The 24451-nt window shown below is 59.1% G+C and overlaps 1 long non-coding RNA gene across 1 annotated transcript; it reads right to left on the reverse strand.

Moving 5' to 3' along the window:
* Positions 1 to 8346: 8346 nt before the first annotated feature.
* On the reverse strand, positions 8347 to 12699 carry LOC118613707. The gene is made up of 2 exons (XR_004955727.1): positions 9891 to 12699; positions 8347 to 9573 (listed from the first exon to the last, which is right to left on the reverse strand). It is a non-coding gene; the product is annotated as an uncharacterized LOC118613707 (long non-coding RNA).
* Positions 12700 to 24451: the final 11752 nt, after the last annotated feature.

Below are 24451 nucleotides of genomic sequence, written 5' to 3' on the forward strand. Positions count from 1 at the left end.
GCCAGATCCTTTAATATAGATTGGGGGGCGGCGCTCGGCCTCCCTTTCCCGAAGACTATTGGCTGAGGGCAGGGAGCGGGCGCTCGCTCATTGGCTCCATTCCGAACAATGGGCAAGCGTGCTTAAAGCGGCAGTGCCTTGGTGCGTCGCGCGCTGCGCAGTCGCCGGCCGCACTGTCATTCAGGTCCTGAGTTTGCTGGGTCTCGGCGGCGCGGACGGCCGGGGGAGGGGCGCGCGCTCCCGCCGCTGTTTTGCTGGGGCTGCTGACGCAAAAAGCCAAAGCGCGGCAAAGCTGCCCGCCCAGCCTCCCGTCTGCCCCCCTCCTCGCGGCTCCTCGGAAGGAGGGGGAGGAGGTGGCGGCCGGCGCTACGACGGCTGCCAGGGAGGGGGAGGGGAAGGCCGGGTGCAAGGCTGCGCTCGCCCCGGGCGGTGCCCCTTGCAGTGCCCGCCGAGATGCTTGTCCCTAGCGCCTGGGTATCTTCGACCAAGAATTGTCCCCACGCAAGTGGGCGTAAGCCCCACGACGAGCGGTTAAGATACGAGCCCGAGACTGGCGCACCTGAGCTGCCCGGTCTCTCTACCCTGTACACCCCCTCTGCCCAGCCCCGGGGGCCCCGAGTCATTGAGGAGGTCACCTCGTCGCCCACCACCAGCCCCCTGCATTCGTCCCCTAAGCCAGCCGACGAGCGGGCTCCGTGCCAAGTACACATAACTCGGTGATTAATACATCGAGGGAACTCAAGCCGATGCAGGCTCCTGCCCTCGAGCAGGACAGCTCGCGGGCGTCGCACTCCAGGGTTCTGGACAGCGCCTGCCTCGAACAGTCGCTGCCGTCGCGAATGCCTCAGGGAGCGTCCTTCCAGCACCTGGCCATGGAGTCAACCCCTCTCTCATCCCACTTAAACGGCCGCGAGAGGCACGTGAACTTATACATTAAGAGGTTATTGGATGGCAGTGGTTGTCCCTTAAACCAGTTGAGATAGTCCTCGGGTTCTCCTTGACGTTTGGGGCGCCATTTAGGGAACCACGCGGAGCCCTGAGAAGGGAACCATCAAGGCGCCACACTCAAGATGGCGTTGGACTCGGCGAGCGTGACGTGGCGATCCAACCCAAGCAGACGATCCGAAAACCGTAGGCTACACACTCCTTATCGCCACCGCACTTGGTTGTCAAATTAAAGAACCCGCTATGTGAGAGAAAAGATTAGAAGGGGTGTAAATATGTTCCAGACAAACACCTATGCCACACACAAGATGGCGACAGATAGCGTTCATCCCTGTGTTGCCAGAAGGGGGCGCCCCACACGGAAGGCGGGACTCAGGAGAAACGAGCTCACACTGGCTGAGAGTGGCGGGCGAACACAAAGTTGACGCTTTGCGTTCTGCCATTGGCGGTTTACGCTGTCTGTCTCTTGAGGCCGCCCGTCTGGGAATGGAGAAAACCCGGAGTCTGGAATCGTGGAGAAGGGCCAGTTGCCAAGTCCAGTAAAAAGCTTGAAGTCAGGGGAGAGAGGAGAGACTGAATCGCTCTTCTTGGTTTTCTTAGGTCAGGAGCCAGCTGGCCCCATTCCCACTGCGAGACCCCATTTACTGAGTTTACCACGCACTCGCCCGGCTGCCACCCTGGGGCTCGGACTGCGCTGTCTGGTCGTGAAGAGGCGCAGAGTGCCAGAGCGGCAGCCGGATCTGGGTCCCCTCCCACTCACCCAGTCCCGCACGCGTCAGTCCCGCATCCCCAAGCACATCTGCCAATCTGGCTGCTGGCCTGTGGGGCTTTGGCGAGCAAGTTGTCTTTTGAGGGGTGAGAACCCCTCAGTGCCTGTCTTTTGGCCAGGAGAAACGTGCGGCGGGTGCTGGACAGGGCGGGGGCGCCGCGCCACCTCCCGCTGCCTGACGGTCGCCATCCCGTCCTGGGTTCGCCGCGGCAGAGGGGGAGCCCGCCGGATCTCCGCCCGGCCCCAAGGCGCCGCGATGGCTGGAGGTGGGATTCTCCCCAGGGCGAGCGCGCGCCAATCTAAGGGACTCGCAATGGTGTCCTCGAGGGCTACGCGTCCCAACTCTTTGTTCTGTTCCCCCCACACACACACACACGCCCACCTCCCGCCACCGCCACTAGCTTTATTGAGGGGCGCGGACCTGCGACCGCCCTTGGCCTCAGGGGATGAGGGGCTCCTTGGCTGCTGCCGCCGCCACCCCTCATTGTGCCACTTTCTCGAGAGGTTTGTGCGGCATCATAAATGGAGCCGGAGAGCGCCGTCTACCTGCGGCACACCCGTAAAGCTCTGGTTACACTCGAGGGGATTGTTCAGTCAACAAAACCCAGACGCAGCGCGAACTTGGTCTGTGCCACATCTAAGCGATTGAGTCGGCTTCTCTGGATGGTGGCCTTGGCCAGACGTCTTTTTGTCCACAGCTGAAAACTAGATATGTCTGTTTTGGATTCTGACTATTATGGGGGGAGGGGGGTGCATCGAGAGGAACCGGGTGAATGTGAATTTCCCTCGAAGAACTGCTTTGCCTGTCCCCATGCAGCTAGAAGTGTGTAAAGAAGGTTCATGGCCACCTGGTTCTGGAATCGGCATTTACATTCACCAAGCACTCACTGAGCACCTGCTGTGTACATGGCAGTGAGCCTTTAGCTCATGCTTCAAGCATTTTCGTTTATTCTCTGAAACCTGCAAGTAGATAGGACAATTATAGGGTTGAATCATATGAAATTGATGTTTTTGCAGGTCAAAACTAATTGAAAATCAGCAAATTTATAGGTTCGACCTCTGATATCACTCTCCTTTTAACGAGTCCAAAAAAGTAGATCAAAGGATTATAGCAAGGGACTTGGAGTGACCAAGTGATTCGGTCAGTCACTGACGAGGCTGAGGCTAACATCCGCGATGTTAGATGAGCCCCAGAGCAGAAGTGGTCTCCTTGGACCTCCTCCTCCTCTTGGCCATAGCAGTGTGGCATTTGACTTAAGCTATCATAGCCTGCTTCCTCCAGTGACAGGCAACTCCCCACTTTTACTCATTGATGCATTTCTGCCCTTTGTTGCTTTTGTGGCCTTTCAAGTCCCTCCAAAATTAGACGGTGTGCCCTGGTAGGCTGCATTTCCATTTCCAGGCCCGGCTCTGCTTACACCCTCAGGTGCACTGGGCCTAGGTTAGAGCTGCTCTAAGGCAGGCCTCAAATGGCTTTCAGGCAAGTTTTGTGTTTAGGGGATTTGCATAAGGACATCTATGGGTTGCCTACGCTCTGCAGTTGGACCACAGGCCTCTCCATGCCCAGCCTGAGTCACATTCATTTCTCCTCCGTGGCCCTGTAGGCACTTAAGTTTGCAACACTTGCCCCAAAGCCATTTCAATCCTATTCCTAAATGGTTGTCTCATGATTCTGTTTGATTCCCAAAAGACTAGAAAAAGTATCAATGCTGGTAAAGCTGCCTGGGTTCAGATCGCAGCCCCGCCACATGCTCGCTGTGTGAAATTAGGCAAGTTACTTCCTCACCTCTAAAAAATGGAGTTGACGATAACAGTCCCTACCTTCCCGGGCTATGGTGGGAACTGAAGGGGTTACTATTCGGGAAGTGCTTCTGATAGTGTCTGGCACCTCCAGGAAAACCAGCGGTGTTCTGGGGACCCCATTTTCCAGCTGCCATCTGTACCTAAGTGGGTGGGTTTCGCAGTGTGTGTAGGACTCTGTACAAAGGAACGTCCTCAACAAAATCTTCCCATATTCGGTGGGAAATGAGGGCACTGGCCTAGCTGAGTTTCTGGAAGCCTGTGATTTAGCCTGACATGCTTGGCGGCCCCTCTGGCCTCAGAGGGATGACAGAGTCTGGGAGGCAGCCTGCGCAGAGCAGGCCTCAAAAACTCCCGCCTTCCCGCCCTTCAGAAACCAGGAGTTTCAGCCTGTGGTTTCCTTGCCCAGGCACAAGGACCTGGGAAGCTGCCAGGGCCCTTTCAACTCTCCCGCCCTGCTGAGCCTGGACGAGATTGTGTAAGAGCCCCCCCAACCCCCCACGCCTGCTCCCTTGTGCAGCACGCCCAGGCCTGCCCATTCTCCTGGGGAGCTATGCCAGAGGCTCTGGTACCCACAGAGGCCTGGCTGCCCCAAGAGGCTCCTGCCTGGCAGGGAGAAAGTGGGGCACATCTCTTGACATTCTGGGTCTGCCCCTAAACTGGTCAAACTGGAGCCCCGACTGGAATCCAAGACAGGAGGCTGGAGGAGGGAGGCGTGTGCGCCGTGTACACAGCCATCGCCACCCCGGAGCCCACTCGTGCAGAGGCGCCAGTTCTGGACCCCGGTGCACGTGCCCCCTGCGGTGTCTCCAGGACTCTTCTGCGTGCCTGTGCCATTTCCCGGCCCCCTCCCCTGCACCCGTTCGCATGTGCGCATGCCTATTTGCATAGCTCAAGCTCCGTGGGCGTTTTGCTTAAGCTCTGGTTACCGTTGGTGAGCGTGTGGGCACAGCATCACAGTGGCAGGTGACGGCGCCGGCTGGGGGAGCGTGCGCACCGGCACTCACCCGGTCGCCCTGCCTGTGCAAGTTTGTGAGGATGGTGCCCCCAAGGAAAGGTTAAACACCTGTAGTGATGTGGAGGCATTTAACTGGCCACCTCCACACCTGGCACTTCCTGGCTGACACCCAGCCCCAAGGGGAACCCAGCAAACAGGAGCCTCAAGTGGGCCCCAACCAAGGGTCTGTGTGCCCAGGTATCCTTGAAGTTGAGGAAATGCAGGTTCTTTGACATCTTGGAGCTTCCTTTCCTCTCTTCTGTTAATCTCAAATGGGTCTTTTCTACCTTCCCCCCTGGCAGAGAAGCCACCCCCAGCCTTGTTTGAGGGGAGGAGGTACAGGGGTGGAGGACATACCACCGGCCAGGAGTTGCTCAGTCTCTCACCCCAAATGGGAGTACAGACAGGGTGGCCAACTGTCCGGGTTGTTCTGGGACGCAGAGCTCCCAGTGCCACAACCAGGAAATGCCCAGGCACACTGGGACACTCGGTCGCACTGTCCGGTACTCACACATGTGCCGAATGGCGTTTATGAAGAAATCTATACCCACCGCCAAGAAGAAGGACCCCTGTGGCCCTCGATCCAAAACCAGCCTCCAGCTCGCATTGCACGTCTCTCTGCCGTGGAGAACCCAGGGTGACGCTGGGAGCATTTGGTGTGCACATGGCAGAGCAGGCGGATTGACAGGCTTAGCGGAGATCACAGAGCATGCTGGCGGCGCAGGGATCGGCAGCTCCCACACCCTCCCGGGAGGCGCTCAGCTGCCATGTGCGGTGACGCCTGCCATGTGCGGTGACGCCTGCCATGTGTGGTGACGCCTGCCATGTGCAGTGGCAGTCATGAGCATGGGAATCTGTTAATTTCTAGATCCAGGTGGGAGCAAGAGTCTCTAGAACTGGGGGCGGAGATTCCTCAGGCTCTTTCAAAAATGTTCTGTCCTCTAAGAGGTTTTTGGAGACTCTCACATGAGAAAAAACGTGAGGCTCTCGTGTGGTCAGTTCTCTAGGAAAATCTCAAAAGGAGAGGCAGAGTGACCCCGGAACTCAAACCTCCCCAGGGAAGGGGAGCGGCGGCACCTTTTCTAGGGAAGAGCGAGCTCCATGCAATCAAAGCCTGAGCGGAAAGCTGAGCCCAGCACTCTGCTCAGCTGCGGCGTGTTCTCCCCTCGCTGCCTGTGGCCAGGCCCTGAATCGTCACCATTTATTGACTTGGCAGCTTCCTCCAGGCCACTCTCTTGCCACTTAGGTGCTTTCAAAGTGTTACCTCAAAAGCATCGGCCAGACACCTCCCCATCCACTCGGCTGCTGGCAAGACCTCAGTTTTTCCACTCGCTAAATGGAGAGAATGTGGCCCAGCTCCCAGGACGAGGACAGCATGGCTGCTTGTCCCTGCTCTGTCCTGGGCTGTTCACCAGGCCACAGCGCTCTGAGGTGCACAGTCCCTGGCTAAGCATGGTTTTGAGGCCCCCAAAGTATTTATCACGTTGGTAGTAAGCGGTCTCCTGTGGGCCATGTGTGATATGTTGGAGGGTTTCTCAATTAAGATTGTCAGGATGATAAAATGGATTCCAGAATGTTCTTCGGAAGTCACCACTACTATTAAACAAGGCCGAATTTGGATTCGGGGCATTCATGATGGAAAGTAAAATGTGTTCTTAATATCTGCAGAAACAGATAAAAGGGAAATTAGAAATGAATGATTAATGTTAATAAGTGAGCGTACATGAAGCAGCTCTCAAAGCCGGGAGGGACCCGCGCGAAGACACATCCTTCTCTGAGAACCCAGCTTCCGGTTACGTAAAGCTTTCAGCTTCGTGAAGGGCTGTCATTCAGTCCTGTAAGGCTTGCTCTTATCATCCCCACCTTACAAAAGGGGCAACTGAGGCACCGAGTGGGCAGGTGTTGCCCAAAGTAAGCGGCAGAGCTGGGATCTGCAACCGGGCGGCCTGACTCCAGAGCCTCCCGCTCTGCAGGTGCAGGTGCAGCCTCCGGCTTTCAAAGGGAAAAGTCACTGGTCATAAGCAGCCCTCCCTCCCTCAGCCTCTTTCCACCCCCACCCCCTCAAACGGCAGGGACCGGACCTCGTGATTGGTAAGGAGTTTGTTTTCACCAACGGAGGTCCTCGGTCCCCTAGTAGATGCCTCTCAGATTGCAAGGGGAGCAGAGAATGCTTCCCAGATAGGTAACTTCCGGCCGTGAGGCCAGATTTTTTCTGGTGAGACCTGCAATCTGCAGGCAAGAGCACTTTGCAACCATTTGTTGCCAAGGCCTCGCCAGAAAACTGGCCTAGTAAAAGCTAAGCGCTCCCACGGTGTTCCATTGTGTTTTTTCCTGGCATCAGTAGACAAACTGGTAACTTCTGCCCTGAACGTACCTCCAGGCTACCATTTACCGTGGCCTGGCTCTGGGCTATGGAAGTATAATGCTGTGCGAGGTCCCTTTTAGAGCAACTCACAGGACAAATTTCTCTCAGGCCTCAGCACCAGCAAGATGGTGTTAACTGGTGGTTCGGAACATGAACTCTGGGTCCTCCTATGGGGGCGTCTCCAGGAGGCCTCTCTCTGTGGCTTAGAGTTTTTTCAGCTCAAAAAACCCCTATGAGCTTCAGTGTTGTCATATTTAATATGGGATTCAGTAACAACCTCCTAAGACTTCTCCTGAATCACTCGTTTCATTTTTGGTTTGTAGACCTTCCGTGTCTTGTCACTACTCACACTTCCTCGCCAATTGGGCCACCAGAAGCTCAGCACTCACCTGGAAAGCACCTCAGGGTTCCGGAGCACACCCCAGGGCCAGGGGTCTGCCCCTACTCCCAGCTCCCTCTTGTCTCTACCCCACTTGCCCTTAGCCCAACTCCTTCAGTGATTTTTTTTCCCTATTGTCCTTTAGGTATTTCTTTAGAATAGAGGCCTAAATTAATTAAAATGGTAATTAAACAAGCCAGAGCCCTTTATACCTAAAGCAGCTTCTCACCGGTTGTGCCATTTAAGCCTCTCACCAGTCTAGGCAGGTGACCCATTTTATGGACGAGGAAATGGAGGCGCCCGGAGCAATCTGGTGAGGTGGAGACAGGTCATCCGGCACTGCCCGGCGGCCCAGCACCGGTCCCCTTGGCCCCTGTCCTGGCTCCATAAGTGGTCGCCCATCACTCTCCCAGCCCTTCCCAGCGCCCCTGCCCGGGTGGAGCTGGCGGGTCTTCCCTTTCCTCACGCTTCATTGCCATCCTGCCTTCCACGTCGCTGTACCATTCTCATGTGTTCGGGAGACTTTCCAAGAGATGGTAAAGCTCTTGGCATTATTTAAGGATGAGTGAAAACCAGTCACCTCTCTTGGTGGCCTCCTTCATGGCGTTCACACCAAATAATTCAGGTTTAGCTCTCTCATCAAGTGACAGTAATGTATGTCCCCAGACTCCTGGCATGTGGCTCAGCCTTAAGGAAATGTAGCTCAGTGCTCCCCAGAACTGGCGGCCAGAGCTCAGAACACCAGGCCTGATGGCCCAGACTCCATGGCTGGGCCTGGCCAGTCGTTCGGAGAGGGGAGCCACCCACCATTCAGCTGCTCACTCCCTGAATGGACCCCCGGGGAAGGCCCAGGACCCCGAGGGGCTCAGACATTCCCAGTAAAATGCGGAGGGGACCTCCTTTAAAACCCTAGCCGCCCTCTGAGACTTAGAACCATTGAGTCCAGCTGAGCTCTTGAAGCTCCAGCGCCGAGTTGGGGTCTGGTGGAGGGAGCCGAACCTCCCTGCAGAATATGGGGCATCTGAGCTTTCCTGGGACACTGGCAGCAGTCGTTTTGTTCACGTCTCAGTGACAACGCAACCCACAACTTAGAGCTTATTGATAATTTTTATTATTATGACTTGGTGGTAATTTCCCTTCTTGGCACACAAGGCTCAAGACTGTTGCCTTTCAAGAAACTGTGGCAGTGTGGTTGATGGCACCAGCCCTGAGGTTACCCAGCTCTGTCCTGAGGCTCTGATCCCTGCGCTCGGTCCCCCTCCCAGGGGACCTTAGCCCCAATCTGCCCACAGGGGCCGCACCCATGCATAAGTCCTCCAGGGGCCGGCGCTGTCCGCTGCCTTCCTGCTGCCCAGGTCTGGCTGAGGAGCCAGCAGGAAAGGCCGAGAAACAGCCAAGTGTTACGGCCTGAAACCCCGAAAGTAGGGTCAGGGAGCCCCAACCCTGCTGGCTCACTCGTGAGCTCACTGCAGATGAGGGGGGCCTGCCTAGCCTAACCAGACAGAGACACCGAGTGAGACTGGGCCGCCCGGAACCCTCGGCAGACAGGCACGGGGCAGGCAAGCGGCGGCCACACCCCTGCCCTCCGCCCAGCTTCTCTGTAGAACAGGCCGCGGTCCATCCTTGCACCGCCCGACGCCGGGCCGGGCGGGCACGCGCTTTGGAGGTATAAGTCCGCGCGCATCCCAGGCGGGCGACGTGTGTTCGCGCCTGGGCAGACACGAGCGCGTGCCTGCAATGTCAGCAGTCATGCGAGATCCCTTCCCGTCCTGGAGCTGGGGCACAAAGCCAGTCCCTGCAGGTACACGGGTGCTCGCTTCATTCTCTTTTATACTCTTCTGTAGTTTTTTAACCTTCTCAAATGTAAGCACACACCCACCCAGCGGGGGAGGCGGGCACAGTCAGGAGGGTCACGGTAGGTGTCGAGGGCCACAGCAGCTGAACCAGAGAAGAGAGCGGTTGAGCGCCACCAGGGCAGTTAGGGAGGGCTTCCCAGAGGAAGCATCGCCGGAGCTGGCACTCCACAGGTGATGAGTGCTGCTCCAGGTGGATTGCGGCCTTCCCTGCTGATGCCCCTCCCCTTTCCTCGGGCCCAGCCCCTCCCGGGGCTCCTTGCTTAGCTGTCTCCACCTCCCGCTCTCACCTCACTGTGCCTCTGCGCACAGCCCTGTACCTCCGTGGTACCTCAGTTTTCTAACAAAAACAATAACAAAATAAATAAGACAAACAGGAAATAATGCAGCTTATCTGGGTGATAATGGAGGCTCTGTTCCAGTAGAAACATTTCATTTTTCTAGAAGTTTTGGAGTCACTTAAGCCTATAAACAGAAAGGGATTGTGGAACTAACCTAGTCCCACATACCGCCCTGGGAGGCATGATCCCTCCATAAGCCCCCTTTGGGGGTCGCCTGGTCTCAGCCTGAACACCTGCACACGCAGGTGAGCACACAGAAGTGCGTGGACACATGCATCCAGCCTGCCTTCCCCATCAGTCATCAGATCCCAGGTAGCCTCTGTGCCTTCCGCTGAGCTCCCTCCCTGTGCCTCCCTCCTCTGCCTGGAACTGGGGACACAGTGGACTGGGGACCATCAGGCCCCATAGGCTGGGGAGGGGTGAGCTCTGCCCCCTCCTTACTGTGTGGGCTTAGAGAAATCGGTGAGCCTCAGTTTCCTTCTGTAAAGGTGAGAAGGGGATGAGGAAGAAGTTACAGTTAGTAAACCGTCAACTGCTCTGCAGATGGTATTCATTATGACGAAACCATTTGAGAGCAATTACAAAGCAACCATCAAGGATTATAGAACAATGCAGGGGAAACTGTACACATATGTGCTGGGGAGGCCGCCCAGGAAGAGCACTGAGGGCAGAGTCCTCCGGTGGCTGCCATTTGGGTGGTATCACTATGCCCAAGTTCCCTGCACAAGATAAACAGCCTCGTCCTCAGAGCCAACCCGGGGGGCAGGGGCAGGCATCAGACCCATGGGACCGGGAGGACCTGTAGGCTTAGAGCCAACAGACTGGGTTTGGGATTCAGGTCTTCTGGCTGCAAAATGTGGGTGCTTTCCACTCTGCAGCTGCAGTGGGACAGTTTTCAAGCCAAAGAGATCTAAGCAGACGTGAGTCACGTGAGTTGAAGAGAAGCCACATTTTCTGTGGGGGAAGGGCATTCATTCATTCATTCATTCATGTATTCACTCATTCATCGACACCTGTTTCTGAACACCTGTCTCCTGTTGAGCAAATGAAAATAGGAGGGGGACTCTAAGGGCTTGTGTGGCAGAGATCAGGTAGTGTCTTCCTCACCCACGTCAGCCCTAAAGCTGAGACCCAGACGGAGGCTGCAGGGACTGGCTCCAGGCAGTTACCCGGAGCCTCCTGTACATGGGCAGAGCCTCTGTTTTTCATCAAGACCAGTCAAGTGGATCCCAGGGCCTCGGTTGAGGGGGGCAGGAAGGCACAGAGGGAGGGGGAAAGAGGATGAGGGGGCCTCCCTCGGGTCACTCAAGGTGCCCAGGGGACTAAGGGAGCTGGAGACAGAGCCTGGAACAGCGGGCCAGGTTGGCGGAAGCAGGGCCAGGCGCAGATCCAGGGCCACCAGGCCTGCATGTGGGCGGGGCCTGCAGATGGAGGCGAGCGTGGCCTGAGGGAGAGGGGAGCAGCCTGATTAATAGGATGATAGGGGCAGATGGACGGGCAGCCAGGGCCACTGTGGGCACCAGCCTCCTGCTCCCCAGCCGCCAACCAGGCTGCTGGGTGGGGGGCAGGGATAGGCTGCTGGCCTCTGGCAGGGGTGAGGCTGTGGTGAATGAATCACTGGCCAGTGCCAGGAGCCTGCAGGCCTCAGCGCTCACTCCCCGAGGACCAGCTAATTCACTTGGAGTGAGGCCGGACCGCTAATGACCAGAGCAGCCTGCCCAGGCCCTGCGGAGCCCCATGCACAGCTGACCACTGAGCAGGGGGCCAGGCAGCAGGGGACAGGAGTGCCCACCTCTGCAACAGGCTTGGCCAGGGCTCCCCACCTGCCTTAGGGGAGGCAGCAATACCCCCAAGGGGGGGAAAGACCCTTCCCCTGAGCCAGCCTGAGTCGGGAGTGGAGAGGGGCACGCCCCCCCCCCTCCTGAGATGCAAAGAGCCTAATTATGGTAGTACAATAGGGAAGGGGACCTAGGGAGGTGTAACAAGGAGGGCCAGCCTAGTCCTCCTCCCTTCCTAGGAGAAGGAGGAGATGGAACCTCGTTCAGCCAGGGCACATGGCCAGGTCGTGAGCTGGGCCCCACCAAGAATAGACACTCAAGTCCCTGAGAAACAAATCACTTGGAAAACAAGGCCTGGCACCTTGCCAGGTGCTCCCTGATGCATGCTGTTTGCTGATGGCACAGGTGCGGCATTCCAGGGCTGCCCCCCATCCTGTGCATGTCCCTGGGTCCAACGAGCAGAAGACTGAGCAGCTCTCTGCTGGGCTCCAAACACCATCCCAAAGGCTCAGCCGGGAAAGGGCTCAGCACGCACTAACCACCACAGTGATAACAGCCAACTTCCATACGCCCTGTGCCTGGCCCCAAACCAGCTCTGCGTATGCTCCCCCATTTGTCCCTGCATCCCCCGGCAAGGCAGGGACGGTTAAGGATGCCCATTTTACAGAGCAGATAGCTGAGTCTCAGTATGGTCGATCACAAGCCCAAGGCCCTTAACTTATAAGCAGCAGAGGTGGGTCCTGAATGACTCCCATGTGTAGCCCCTGCTTGGCACAGCTCCAGGACTCTGGGCGTGGGGGAAGGGAGACCTCTGGATTCTGTCTTTAGGAAATCAAAGGCCTCACCGGAAGCTCAGTGGGGCCGGAAGAACCAGACACAGGCGAAAGGGGAGGACTGAAGGCCTCTGGGGTCCTAGCTCCCATTTCGGTGTTCCTGGGTCCCCCTCCCAGGGAACAACATGTTAACGAACCATCAGAGAGACAATGAGGAGGGGCGAAGGCTGCAGCCTGTGAGGGGTGTGTGGATTTGTGGGGCCCTTGGGGCTGCGTGGTCCTGCCCGGAGGGGCAGGGGGTGACGGGCCACTCTCCCTCCTTATGGCGGCTGCCATCCCACGCCTGGCGCCAGCCTTGAGCCTTGGTCCTCTCACTGCCCCATGGCCCCTCCAGACTCACCTCGGGGCAGGAAAGAGCTCAACCAAGCAGGGCCTGCAGGACTCTGTGGCTGGCGAGTCCCCAGGCACGGTGGCCACCTCCTGGGCCAAAGAGGAACAAAGGGAACCTGGTTTGGGAGGACGGGTTGTGACCACGTGTTCTCCTTCCCGCCAGGGCTGGGCCTGGAGGGAAGGGGCCTCGGGCGCCCTCTGCTGGCCTGGGGGCTCCGGGAGGAAGGAAGTGGCCGCTGCCGGGCCTAGATCCGCAGCCCCTCCTCCTGCGCCCAAGGTTTGGCTGGGTGTGTGTGCTGGTGGAGACCTGTGTGCGCACGTGTGTTCTGTGTGTGCGAACATACGTTCATGTCTGCGTGTGCGTGTATGTGAGCGGGTCTGTGTGTGCACATGTCTGTGGATGTGTCTATGGGCACCTGCGTGTTGTGTGTATGTGTGTGCATATCTGTGTCTGTCGGCATGTATCGGTGTGTGTGCTGGTGTGTGTTCAAATCTGTGTTTGTACTTGCCCGTGTGTGCAGATGCGTGTGTGTCTGCGTCTGTGCTCGTCTGAGCACGCAGGTGTCCGTGCGTGGCTGCATGTCGGTGTGAGTGTGCGTGTCCGAGCGTACGTCCATCTTCCCGACCTCGGGCACGAGGGCTGTAAATGGCTTGTGGCAGCTACAGCATCTGCATTTTGTTCAGCTGAAAGCACCTGGCCAAGTGGGCCTGGGGGTGCAGAGCTCATGTGGGCGTCAGCACGAGGTCAGAGGGGCAGAGCGGCCCCTAGCCACTCTAACGTCTACTCGCTGCCTATGAGGAGAGAGAGGAAGATATTGAGCGAGTTCCATCCCTAAGGAGCTATGCGTGTGAGCAGTTGTAATGTAGCGTGATAATTAAGATAACCATGCTGGAGGTGCTTGCAAAATGCAGGGGGACCCTCAGAGGCCAGCCTAGAGCAATCCTGGAAGGCTCCAGGGAGGAGGCAATCCTGAGGTGAGGCTTGGGAGGTATGTGATGCCTGAGAGTTGGCCAGGCAGGTAAGGGGGGGTAAGGATGTGGGGCCCCAATGGGCTTAGGACACAGAGAGCAAAGAATCAGAGAGGGAGGTGGGGACTAGCTGGGTGCGTGAAAGGGCCCACTGGGAGTCCGCTGGTGAGAAGCGAGGCCAGAGAGGTGGGCAGACACAGGTGCCCCAATACTGCCCGGTGGCAGAGGGCTACTGAAGAAGTCTAGGCAAGGCGGAGACTATCCGTTGTGGGTTCGAGGGTAGAGGGGTCCCTCTGCCTCCTGCCAACACCTGGGAAGGCAGGCCCACGGTTTTTCCTTCCAGGCGTGTGCAGGCACTGAGCAGGCCACTCTGCCTGCTGCACAGAAGCACCGCGGGACGAAGATGCCTGCAGCACCCACGCTGACCGCAGGTGCTCAGACCTGAGCCTGGGGCCTAACGGAGGCCCGGCTGCTGCAGGGACCTGCGCCCCCTCCGAGGCCCAGCGAGGCCCATGCTGCGCCAGCTGCAGTGGCCTCTGGGCTCCTGGCTCTCATCAATGCCTCCTCTGTGGCCTGGGCCTGGGAGGGTGGGTCGGGGAACGCCTTGGGCCCCAGCCAGCCCGGTCCCCTCTCAGGGTGGCACCAGGCTGGCCGCCTCGGCACTGGCTTCGGGGTCTTAAGTGGGCCAATTCTCCACCCTTCGGGCCTGGTGCTCCCAAAGTCCCTGCCGAGGCTGGCCCTATGCTCACTCGTGAAACCCAGCTCAGAGACAATGGCGCTGAGCACACATTAATTCAGGCTCAAAGAATGGGCGCGTGTGCGTGCACACATGCGTGCGTGTGAGGGAAATACAGCTTTATTTTTCTACACTCCGATGTCCCTTTTATGTCAAGCCCCATTCACCATCTAGAATCTTGTGGCTGCTGGCTTCTTGCCCCCACCCCACCTTTTCCCTACCCAGGCTTTGCATGGGAACCCCGGAGATCCTACAGGGGTTCCCTGTGCAGCCCTCGCTCTTACCCACCCACACACCTGCTCAGAGTGCACCTGGGTTCAAGGACACATCCTGCACTACCAGGGTCCCTGTCCCCCCCCTCCACAGACCAGCTTGCCTCCTCTCCCTGGACTGTAGCTGTGGCCTCCCCACTGCCCTGTCCATCTTGTCCTTGTCCCTATCCCATCGCTCCTTGCTCAGCATCTTCTGTGGCTCCCACAGACTCCAGAATAAAGTCCTCATTCACCTTGGCCCCATGCCTCCTGTGAACCTCTGCTCCTGTGCCTGTCATTCCCATCTCTAAGACTTCGACCGGCTCTCTCGCCTCCCCGGACTGCCCTCCCTTCCCTCCCACTGCGCCCAAACCCATTCCAGCCTTGAGAGGAGCAGAGGTGAGAAGGAATCTGACAGAAACAGCCCCCTCCCCCACAGGGCTCTGCCGGGCCCTCACGGTCCACGCAGCACCTTCGTCTTTGCGGCTCCCCACGCAGCTTGGCCCCTGGCTCCTCAGGGACTGGCTCGTAGAAGCCCAAGGCCCAGTGATGCGCAGCGTGCCACAGTCCTGCCGCATCCTTGGAGCCTGGTGCCAGGCTGACCCTGCCCTGGAGCAGGTGTTGGCAGGGAGCGCGAGCGTCGAGGGAAAGAAGAGGCAGCAGGCGGAGAGAAGCATGAGCGCCGCCATACCCTCCCCGCGCCGCCTCTCCGGGCCCCTGGGAGCGGTTGCTAGGCTGGCATGCGGCAACAGTGGGAGCACACTCTCTTGTTGCTGGCACAGCCTGTCAGCTGCACCCACAGTCCACATGGCAGGAGCCGGCTGTGGGCATGGGGCGGCTCTTGGCCCGGGGGAGATGCCAACAGGCCAGCCAGACCCCGGGGGTAGGGGTAGATGGGCTCAGATGCAACAGGACCCTGGGCTGCAGGAAGGGAAGCCCTTCCACGCCCCTCTAGGCAAGGGTGACCAAAGATGGTGGGGGTTCCCCCTCCTGATGCCGAGGGTCCCAGCCTTCATCTGTGGGCCTTATCTTCATCCTGTCTGGTGGGCCACCCATGGGCCCTCCTCGTGTTACTGGGGGCTGATGGAAGCTTGCTAGCTCCCCCACCGGCCCTGATCCGCCACTTTGCCCCCTGTTGGGGAGAGGCCCCAGGGGCAAAAGGCTCTTCCAGTTCTCACATCTGGGAGCCTCCTGCTTCTTCAGAGCTCCAGGCGCTGAGAGCTCCTCCAAAGACCTTCATTCTGACCAGGAGCTCAGAGACTGGAGTCTGGGCCGGCCTGGGCCCGCTGACACCCATGAGCTCTGCTGGGCTTTGGCCCTTCCTGGGGCTGCAATCAGGATGTGTGTTACCTGAAGTGAAGGATTCGAGCCTTGGGTTGAGGGGGCCAGATCACCCAGACTGGGCCCTTTCTGCCACCCCCCCCCCCCCCCCCGCCGCAGTCCTAGGAGCAGATGTACCGCTGCATCGCTGGGTGTGCGTGGTGAGGGCCCGGAGTGGGGGATGGCGGAGGGCGGGGCGTGATGATCCTGGGCAGACTCTTCAGCTGGCAGAGGCTCCTGCCAAGACAGTTCCTGCCCCGCCCCCGCCCCTCCACTCATTATCAACTTGGGGTTTGTGTGCAAACAGCAGCTGGTCTCTTTTGTCAGCCTCTCCTCCTCCCTTCCCCCCTGCCCCTTCCCTCCTACCCAATGCCTCCCAACTGGCTCTTCCATCTCAGGCCCTGCCTGTCCCCCAGGTGATTTAGAAGCTGGGGCTTTGGGGAATCCAGGGATAGGAGGCGGCCCCTGCCTGTTCTTGGCCCTGGGTCCAAAGTTTTCCTCTAGTCCTTCAAAGAGCCCATGTTAAACCCACCTGGGATACGAGAGCCAGGTAGGAGTAACAGAGCCAAAGTCACAAAGTGGGTGAGTGCGGAGCCGGGGCCCAGACTGAAGTGTGCCTGTTTGCAGAGCCTGTTTGCTGAGCCAGTCTACTGCCCGGCCTTAACCGTTCCTCCGATCGCCGCGGTGCCTGGCACCGCTTCTGTTCCGGGGCTCTGGAAAGGTGGCCTCGACCTCCTCGCCTGCGTCAAGGGCTTCAGCCTGTGCGCCTGTGGCTGGGACAGGAAGACAGGCAGGGCCCGATGGCAGGGCCCTGTCGGGAGCTGGGACTGGACGCTGAGGTGCCGTGGGTGAAGGAACCTTACAGAGGCAGGCCCTGCAGACTGTGGAGGCAGAGAGCAGGGAGGCTGACTAGGAGAACAGGCCAAAAGCAGGAGAGCGTGGACCAAGGCGCGGGTCTCGGGGAAGTGGGGCAGCCTGATCTGCGGCACTTGGTCACAGTGGATGGTGGGCGCGGGGGGTGGGGATGACACCCAGGCCTCTGGCCTAGACAATGGTCGAGATGTGCATCCTTTACAGATAGAGAAGCAGGCGCGGCAGGATGAGGACGACCTTGAGTTTGAGACAAGCTGGGTTTGAGTTACTTGAGGGACGTCCAGGTGGAAGTCTCCGAGGGACCCGGGGCAGGTGGGGGTCTGGGAGGGGAGGAGCTCATGGAAGGTGAAGGGAGTAGGGGAGAAGGGGACGGAGGATGGAGCCCTGAGTAGGCTCAGAGGTCAAGGGAGGGGACTGCGAGGAGTGGGAGGAGAGCAGGAGGAGTGTCCCCTGGATTTGGGAATTCAGAAGGCGGCGGCTCTGGAAGGACAAGCCCATGGCCTGGCAAGGGCTGTGGCCTGCGTGGGTGTGTGGGCCCTTACCAGGCACTCCTTCTTCACAGAGTTTAGCTCTTTTAATCCTACAGCAGGCCTGGGGGCAACGAGCCTGTCTCAGGTGCGACCTAGATCAGGCCTGAAAGTGCTGTGTGACCCCCAAAGCGTTTGAGATGATGGCCCGTTGCTGCCCCTTGAGTAGACAGGCATGGGGCACCAGGCACTGCCATGCGCTGGGATTACTGAATCGGAGTCCCTCGAGGCCTCACTGATGACATGCCCAAACCCAAACTAGAAGGGACCACGTGATGGGCGACGGGGGTGGGGGGACACCGGAGGGAGGCACCTGCGGCTCCCAGGGGCCTCACAGGGGATGCAACCCCAAGGCAGGTCTGGAAGGAAGACTTCCGTAGCTGCGTGCATCGGAAAGGCAGCCGGCAGGGAAACGGCCTGAGTGCGCAAAGGCAAGGAAGCTTGAGAAAGCGAAGAAAACCGCGGCCCAGGAAGGAAAGGTGGGGCCTGCGCTGGACCACTGCCTGGTCCCGGTGCTCGGTCGAGCCCCCGACCCACGGTCAAAGTTCATCCTCTCCTAAGAGCTTTTCTGGGGCTTCGGCCAGGCGCTCCCGGGGTCCCTGGGCCAGCTGCGGGCACATGAGTGTGCAAGGCCACGGGGAAGCCTGCACACACGCGCGTGCACACAACCGGGTCCGCGCGGGCCAGAAGTCGCAGGGGCCGCTCGGCGCGCTGAGGGCCACCAGGGCGAGAGGAACAAAGGACGCGGCAGGGCGGGGGCGGCCGGGCCGGGCCGTGATTGGCAGCTGGGAGTCTCGGCCTGACGGTTGATTGGACGCGGCCTCTGCGGGCCCCTCGCGGCCGAAACCCGAGCCCGGAACCGCGGCGCGGGACCCGCCCGCGCCCCTGCCATCTGCGCCGGGGGCGGGGCGTAGGCCCGAGTCGCGTTCCCGCCCAGCCCCCCTCGCCTGCCCGCCACGGAGCCCAGCAACCTGGGCGCCCAGCTCCCCCCACCGCCGCACCCCGCCCGGCTGCGAAGGCCCGAAGGGCAGGGTTCCCGGGCACTACAGCGCCTGGGTGCCCAAAGGTCTAGAGCCCAGGAAGCTGCCCCTCCGGGAACCTGGCCAGGGCCTCGTGGCTGGACTGGGAGAGGGGTCAGAGAACAGGGGACACCCAGAGAGGGCAGGCCGGGGGATAAACGAGTGGAGGAGGCTGCGGGCCGAAGGACAGAAAGCGCAGAGGAGGGGCGGTTGGATTACCAGGGAGGGGTTCGGGCCACTCGAGTCTGGCCGCTTTCGGAGTCTCTGGGGCTCACAGCGGCGCCAGAACGCCAGACAGGGGCCCAGCCCGGCTTGGGGCCGAGAGGGAGTTAATTGAGTTCATGGCCAGCGAGGCCACCGCTTTCTGCTTAAGGAATTCAGATGAGTGAGGGGCCGTGGCAACTCCATCCTTCTTTCCCAGCTGCCTAGGAGGTGAGAGAGAAGGGGTGGAGCCAGGGACCCCGGCCACCAATCACGGTCTCAGCTGCGCTTTGAATCGGCTGGCGGGCTCCGGCGGCCAGGTGTGCTGGCGCGCTCTTTGTTCCCACTCGCCTGCCCAGGCGTGTCCTACTCCACCTCCACCTTTCGGGAGGCTCTGCGCCCCACCCAGGTGGTTCCCCTCCTCTCCAGGTTCCCCTACCTGGGACTGAAGCTGGCCCCTGGTTCTGCCCGGGAAGCCCTGGTGACTCCAAGCCATGTCCCCGTCCCTCAGGTGCCATTCTCAGCTCCGCAGACATAAGTTGCAGAGCACGGCTGCCTCCATCTCCCCAAGATGGACACCAAGGACCTAATGCTGCTGGGAGTGGAGGGAGTAAGAGCCCATGATTGGCAGCAAAGTCCTGGCACAGGACTGGTCCAGGCACAAGCTGTTGTGACCAGGGCAAGCCCCTTCCCCCAGAGGTGACTCCTACAGTTGTGAAACCAAGATCCTAAGGGCATACGGCCAGGTAGTATTAAAGGGGATCCTGCAGACAAGAGGGCTTTGTGAGACTGAAGCCTCTGCATGTGTGCCGGTTGGGGACGTTGGCACTCTGTCCCAATGCTGGGGACAGCCAGAGAGGGTGGGTGGAACTCCAGAGTCCTGCCCCCGTGGGCAAGAGCCAGGGTGCCAGGCAGGACAGGGGAGACCAGCACAGTGCCATCCCCAAGAGCCCAGAGCTCCCTCTTCCCTGAACAGAGAGGAGCCAGAGTTTAGAGTTCCTGACTCTCACACCCCCTCAGGCTCTCCAGGAAAGATAGAGCTGCTTTCCCTTTATCTTTAGCCCTGAGGGTGTGGAGCTGGAGCCCTCTCCAAGGTCAAGGCTAGAGAGCAAGATGGGGGCTCATAAACTTCTCCCCTCTGATGCCCCATACGACCCTGCCCTCTCCCTAGTCTGCCTCCCCATCCGCTGCTTTCTGTCTCCTCCCTCCCCCAGCTCTGGCAAGAAACTGGTCGCTAAGATCCTCTAGGCTGCTTCCTTAATGTCTCAAATCTGTCTTCTCTACCCCTCCATTGCCACTCTGGTCACAGCTGGACCATGGCGACAGCCTCCACCTGACCGGTCCCCCTGCCACCAGGCTGGCCCACCCCGTAGCCAGCATGAAATGCAAACTAGGCTTGTTGGAGCTCCAGGGGTGCAATCAGTTAGCACACGGTACTTATAAGAAATGCAAACTAGGTCTTGTCCCTTCCCTGTTAAAATTCTCTTGTGGCTCCCCATTGCCCCCAGACCGTCCCCTGTTGGACCTATCGGGGTTCTAGGAACTGGATAAGCCCACACCCTGGAACCAGCCTGCTAATTATTGAATCCTGAGGACCACTCCTTGCTAAGTGTGCCTCAATTCCCCCATCTGTAAAACGGGGACGATGATAACAACCGGGCAGTGTTTCAAGTCCTTTGCACATAATCATATTTATTTAATCCTTATAACAACTCTATAAGGTAAGTAACTCATTATGCCCGCTTTACTGTGTACCCACAATAACAGTAGGATGATAGGAGCACCTAGTTCATACAGCTGTGGATTAAATGAGTTAATACATATCAAAATCTGAAAGCTTGGAACATAGCTGATGTCAGTAGGTAGGTTCTAGCTGGGAAGAGGCTGGGCTGAAGGAAATAGTCAATGCTCACGCGCCCCCTGGTGGCCATCGTGGGCATTCCAGGCCTTCGCACAGGCAGGGCCTGGGAAAGCGAGAGGCTTCTTGAGGTCAGACACACCCAGGAGGCTAACTCCAGGGCTCAGTCCCCAAACGTCTATGGCGCTTCAGGGATTTTCAGCCCCCTAGCCAGCTCGATCTTTCTTCCCCTTCTCTTGGAGAGAGAGAGAGAGAGAGAGAGAGAGAGAGAGAGAGAGAGAGAGAGAGAGAGAGTGTGTGTGTGTGTGTGTGTATACTTGTCAGTGTGAGCCAGACTGTGTGCCCGAGAGGCCAAGAGTTCACCTGCGCCTGCACAGAACAGATGGCGGCAGCAGGTTCTGTCTTGGGAAGATGGATGCGTGGGTGGGGAGCGTGTTATCAACTCCACATTCACATGTGGGCTGTATGCGGCTGTCACGGGAACCTGTCTGGGTTGGGAACACTGGGCTGCAGCCCGTTGCTGGAACTTTCTGCTGCCCAGGTGTCCGTATTCTAGAAGAACCAGTACTCGAGCCCCAAGTGCTCTGGCACACATCGGCAGGGGTCAGGGGCTGGCGTGCGCCTCGGAGGGCGGCTGCTCGAGCTCTTCCCTGGTCTCGCGTGTGCATTCACGGTGCTTGGATCATCGGCCTGTCGCCGTTCTGCCCGCCTGTTCCGCCTGCTCTCGCCGAGCGCCTGCTGTGCGTGCTCCTGGGGCGGGGGGGTGCTGTACGTTTTCACTCATGAGCCTCTCAGGAGTATACTCGTGTCTCTGCTAGTTATTGTGCCAGATTACCTTCCCGTGCATAGGTGGGCTTGCATAAGAGGAAGGAACTTGGAGTCAGACATGTTCGAGTTCAAATTCAGGTTTCACCTAGTTGTGTGATTTTAGACAAGGGATTTCATTTCACTGACCACCAGTTTCTTCATCTGCCAAATGGGAGTTATAATAATGTCTATTTCCAAGGTCGTGGTGACATGTAAACAAAGAATGGAAAGCCTGGGACAGGGTGACAGGCATGCAAAAGGCACATAATAAATGGTAAGGATTACTGGTGCTGGTGTGTTTTTGGCTTCTAGCTGGGCCTCTGAGCTCCGCTTCCTGTCTCTGTGTCTCTGCGTCCTGTGACCCATGACCCAAAGCAATGTGTTTGGCCGGGCCCTGCAGACAGTCCTCCACCAGCGTTCAGCATGGCTGCAAGCGATTCCCCACAGCCCGGCTCAGAGTACTTCACAACACGGAACTGCACATGTTGCTGGTTTCGTTCAGACGTGAATGCACATACAAGTGACCTAATTTTCCGAACCCCACATTGGAACATCTGTTCTGACCAGGCAGATGTATTTATGGGACCGAAGGGGCAAGATGTTTGCAGTGGGTCCTGCAGACTCTCCAGGTTCGGCCTTGGCATGTTTGGCCACCTGGGGGAGCCCTCTGTCCCCTTCGGTGGAGGGAGTGGAGGGGGATGTGTGAAGAGGGGAGGGGTGCCAGTTGCTTTGGGACCAAAGAAAGGCCAGGAGTGGAGGGGAGAGTTGATTGCCCTAAGACGCATCCCTTCCAGGAGCTGGGCCAGGAGTTAACCCTTCTGTTGCCAACGTCCACCCTTTATGTCCCAGGGGCCTCGGGTTCTGGGTAGAGATGCCCAGAGGGGGTGGGCTTTGACCTCCTCGAGAGCAGTGGCAGCAAAAAGAGAACATGGTATTCCGTGCAAATGACTGAGCCCCTCAAAATGTGCTTGGGAAGAGTAACGCACCGGGCGTGAGAGGGTGAACGTCACTTCTCAGGTCACTGGGACTCCCAGAGCAGCCAAACTGCCTGCCGCCCTGTGAAGCGCTCTGTGGACTGTGACCCTTCGCCTTGGTTCTCTGGCCCACTGCCGCCAGAGAGGCCGGGGCCAGGGTCCGTCAGGCCGAGCTCAGAACCAGTGCTCCCGCCCGCTCGTCTGAGTAGCGGTTGCCCTGTGCCAGCCGTGCGAAGGGTGAGCATGAGCTTCTAAATCCTCACAGGCCAGGGAGGTCGCTTCCATGTCGTCCTCCCCTCTTTACAGCTGAAGAGACCCAGGCCCAGAGGGTGAAGGGAACTACCACCCAGCCGGAGGCAGCGAGGCCTCCTAGAACCCAGGGTGTGTGATGCCAGCGCCCTCGTCCTCAACCCTCTCCCCCACACGCTCGCCCTCGGCCCCTCTCAGTGGGAGAACTCCAGCACCGAGACCTAGGCAGACAGGGGACCTGCAGCGAGGACAGGAAGGGCCACAGAGGTGGATGCTCAGGGGAGCAGGGGGGAGGAGAGCAGAGGACAGCTGGCCAGGCACGGCACCGCGGAGAGAAGCCTTTGAGCAGTTTCATGGCCGCGGGCTGAGGAATGAGGAAGGGAGAGGCGGTGGAGACAGGGACATCTCTTTCAGGAGGCGGCCGTGAGGAAAGGGAGCCGGGAGGGAGGTGGGCTTGGGGCGCTGAGGTTACGTGGAGGAACTCGGCCCCGCAGTGTCGAGCCAGGTGGGGGAGGGTGGGAGCCAACAATGCTTCCTCACTGGGGACAGGAGTCTGAGCTGTCTGCAGGTGACCAAGCAGGAAGGGGGACACCCTGCAGGGAGGGGTTCTCCTCTCTCTGGGACCTGGAGGGTGGAGAGGGGGAGGGAGGAGGCCTTTCCCGCTGGCTCAGGCCTGGGGGGGCAGTCAGATGTGAGGGTCCTGGGGCACAGTGCCCAGAGACAGCCACCCCCTCCCCACCTCCCCCCCCCCCGCATCCGTGACCCCTCCCCCGCACCGCCTTCCTCGGAGCCTCTCTCCCAGCTCTTCAGGGGGATGCCAGAAACTCTCAAAAATGAGGCTCGTTGATTTCCATGGAAAACAAGAACTCCGGTAAAATGGGGACCTCTGTCTTCAACCAGGGCCCGAAGGGGCTTTGAAACTGCCGGGTGGTCTGAGTCTAAGGGGGTTTTGGTGTCAGGAGGAGAGAGGAGCCGGGGAGAGGTCGGGAGTAGGGTGGACTCCGCTATCTTCCCTTGGGGACATTCCTGGCCTCATGTCCCCCACAACGAATTCCCAGGGTTTGACGGGGCTAGCTCTGGGCAGGGGCCTTGGAACCTCTCTCTTCCTCAGTCTAGTCAGCCCCCACCAGGACACCCTGGAAGGGTGAGGGCTGAGGGTGCCCTGCACACGGGTGCTGTGAAGCCCTACCCCAACGCCCATTCTGCTGCCTGCAGCCTGTGGCCCGGGGAACAGGTGTCCCCCGCTCTCCTTGACTGCTCCTCAGTAAGCCCCAGGGACCCCTGGCTCCTCCCGACAGCCTCTCCGGTCTCCTCCCTCCCACTCTAAGAAGCAACTGAACTGAACGGGGCAACACCTGGGTCTCCCCAGGGCCACAGTGGCCCAGCCGCCTGCCTGGCCAGCAGCCTCAAGAAACGGCCACCTCCCCCCCCCCCCGGGGCCAGTGTCACCCTGCCCAACATCATTTGAGTGCCCAGCATCCTTTGAGGCAGCTGTCCCAAGCTCGGTCCCTTCTTACCCCAAGGTATTTCATGCAAGAAAGCACTTCGAGGGCCTGGCCTGCAGAGACCTCTACCCAAAGCCACAGCAGTTCTTGCTATAGTGACCAACCAGCTCCTCGAAGGTCTTTGCCACAGCAGTTCCCAGACCCAAAGGGCAACTGAGCCTCAGAGTGAAAGATATTCTACTCTGAGCCTGCGGGGGACAGATGCTACTGACTGTTTAACACGGGACACAAGTGACTGCAGAAGGGGCGGAATGCCACGCATTTCGCCGAGCAGGGAACCAAGGGCCCTGGGCTCAGGCAGGGGAGGGCTGGCTTCCAGCTGGGCCCCTGTCGCCAGCAGGTCAATGCCACTGTGCCCCCAGGTACCCAGGCCGCTCCTCTCTGTGAGGACACTCGGGTGCCACATGGCAGGCACTCTTTAGGGCGTCTGGCTCACACTGGGCTTTGGCGGAAGAGAAGGAACACACTGACTGATTTACATATTGGGTTCTCATTTTCGTTTCACACCCAGGCTTTGGCCTTGACCTTCTCTTCCCCGCTTCCCACCTAGGGACGCCTCCTCTGGCCCATACTCTGCTCTGAGAATCAGAACGATTACACACTGGCCAACAGAGCTGGGCTCTACCCGAAGTCATCGGCCAGTGAGGGTCAGAGCTGGACCCCAACCTCTTCCCCTACACACACAGCGGGCCTCGGATGGACCACAGGGGGCTCCGGGGGGCTCTCTCAGGCTCTCTGAAGGCTGGGACAGGCCCCGAGGGTCAGGGCCCGA

The sequence above is a fragment of the Rousettus aegyptiacus genome, unplaced genomic scaffold, assembly GCF_014176215.1.
Source record: "Rousettus aegyptiacus isolate mRouAeg1 unplaced genomic scaffold, mRouAeg1.p scaffold_m13_p_2, whole genome shotgun sequence".
NCBI classification, from domain to species: domain Eukaryota; kingdom Metazoa; phylum Chordata; class Mammalia; order Chiroptera; family Pteropodidae; genus Rousettus; species Rousettus aegyptiacus.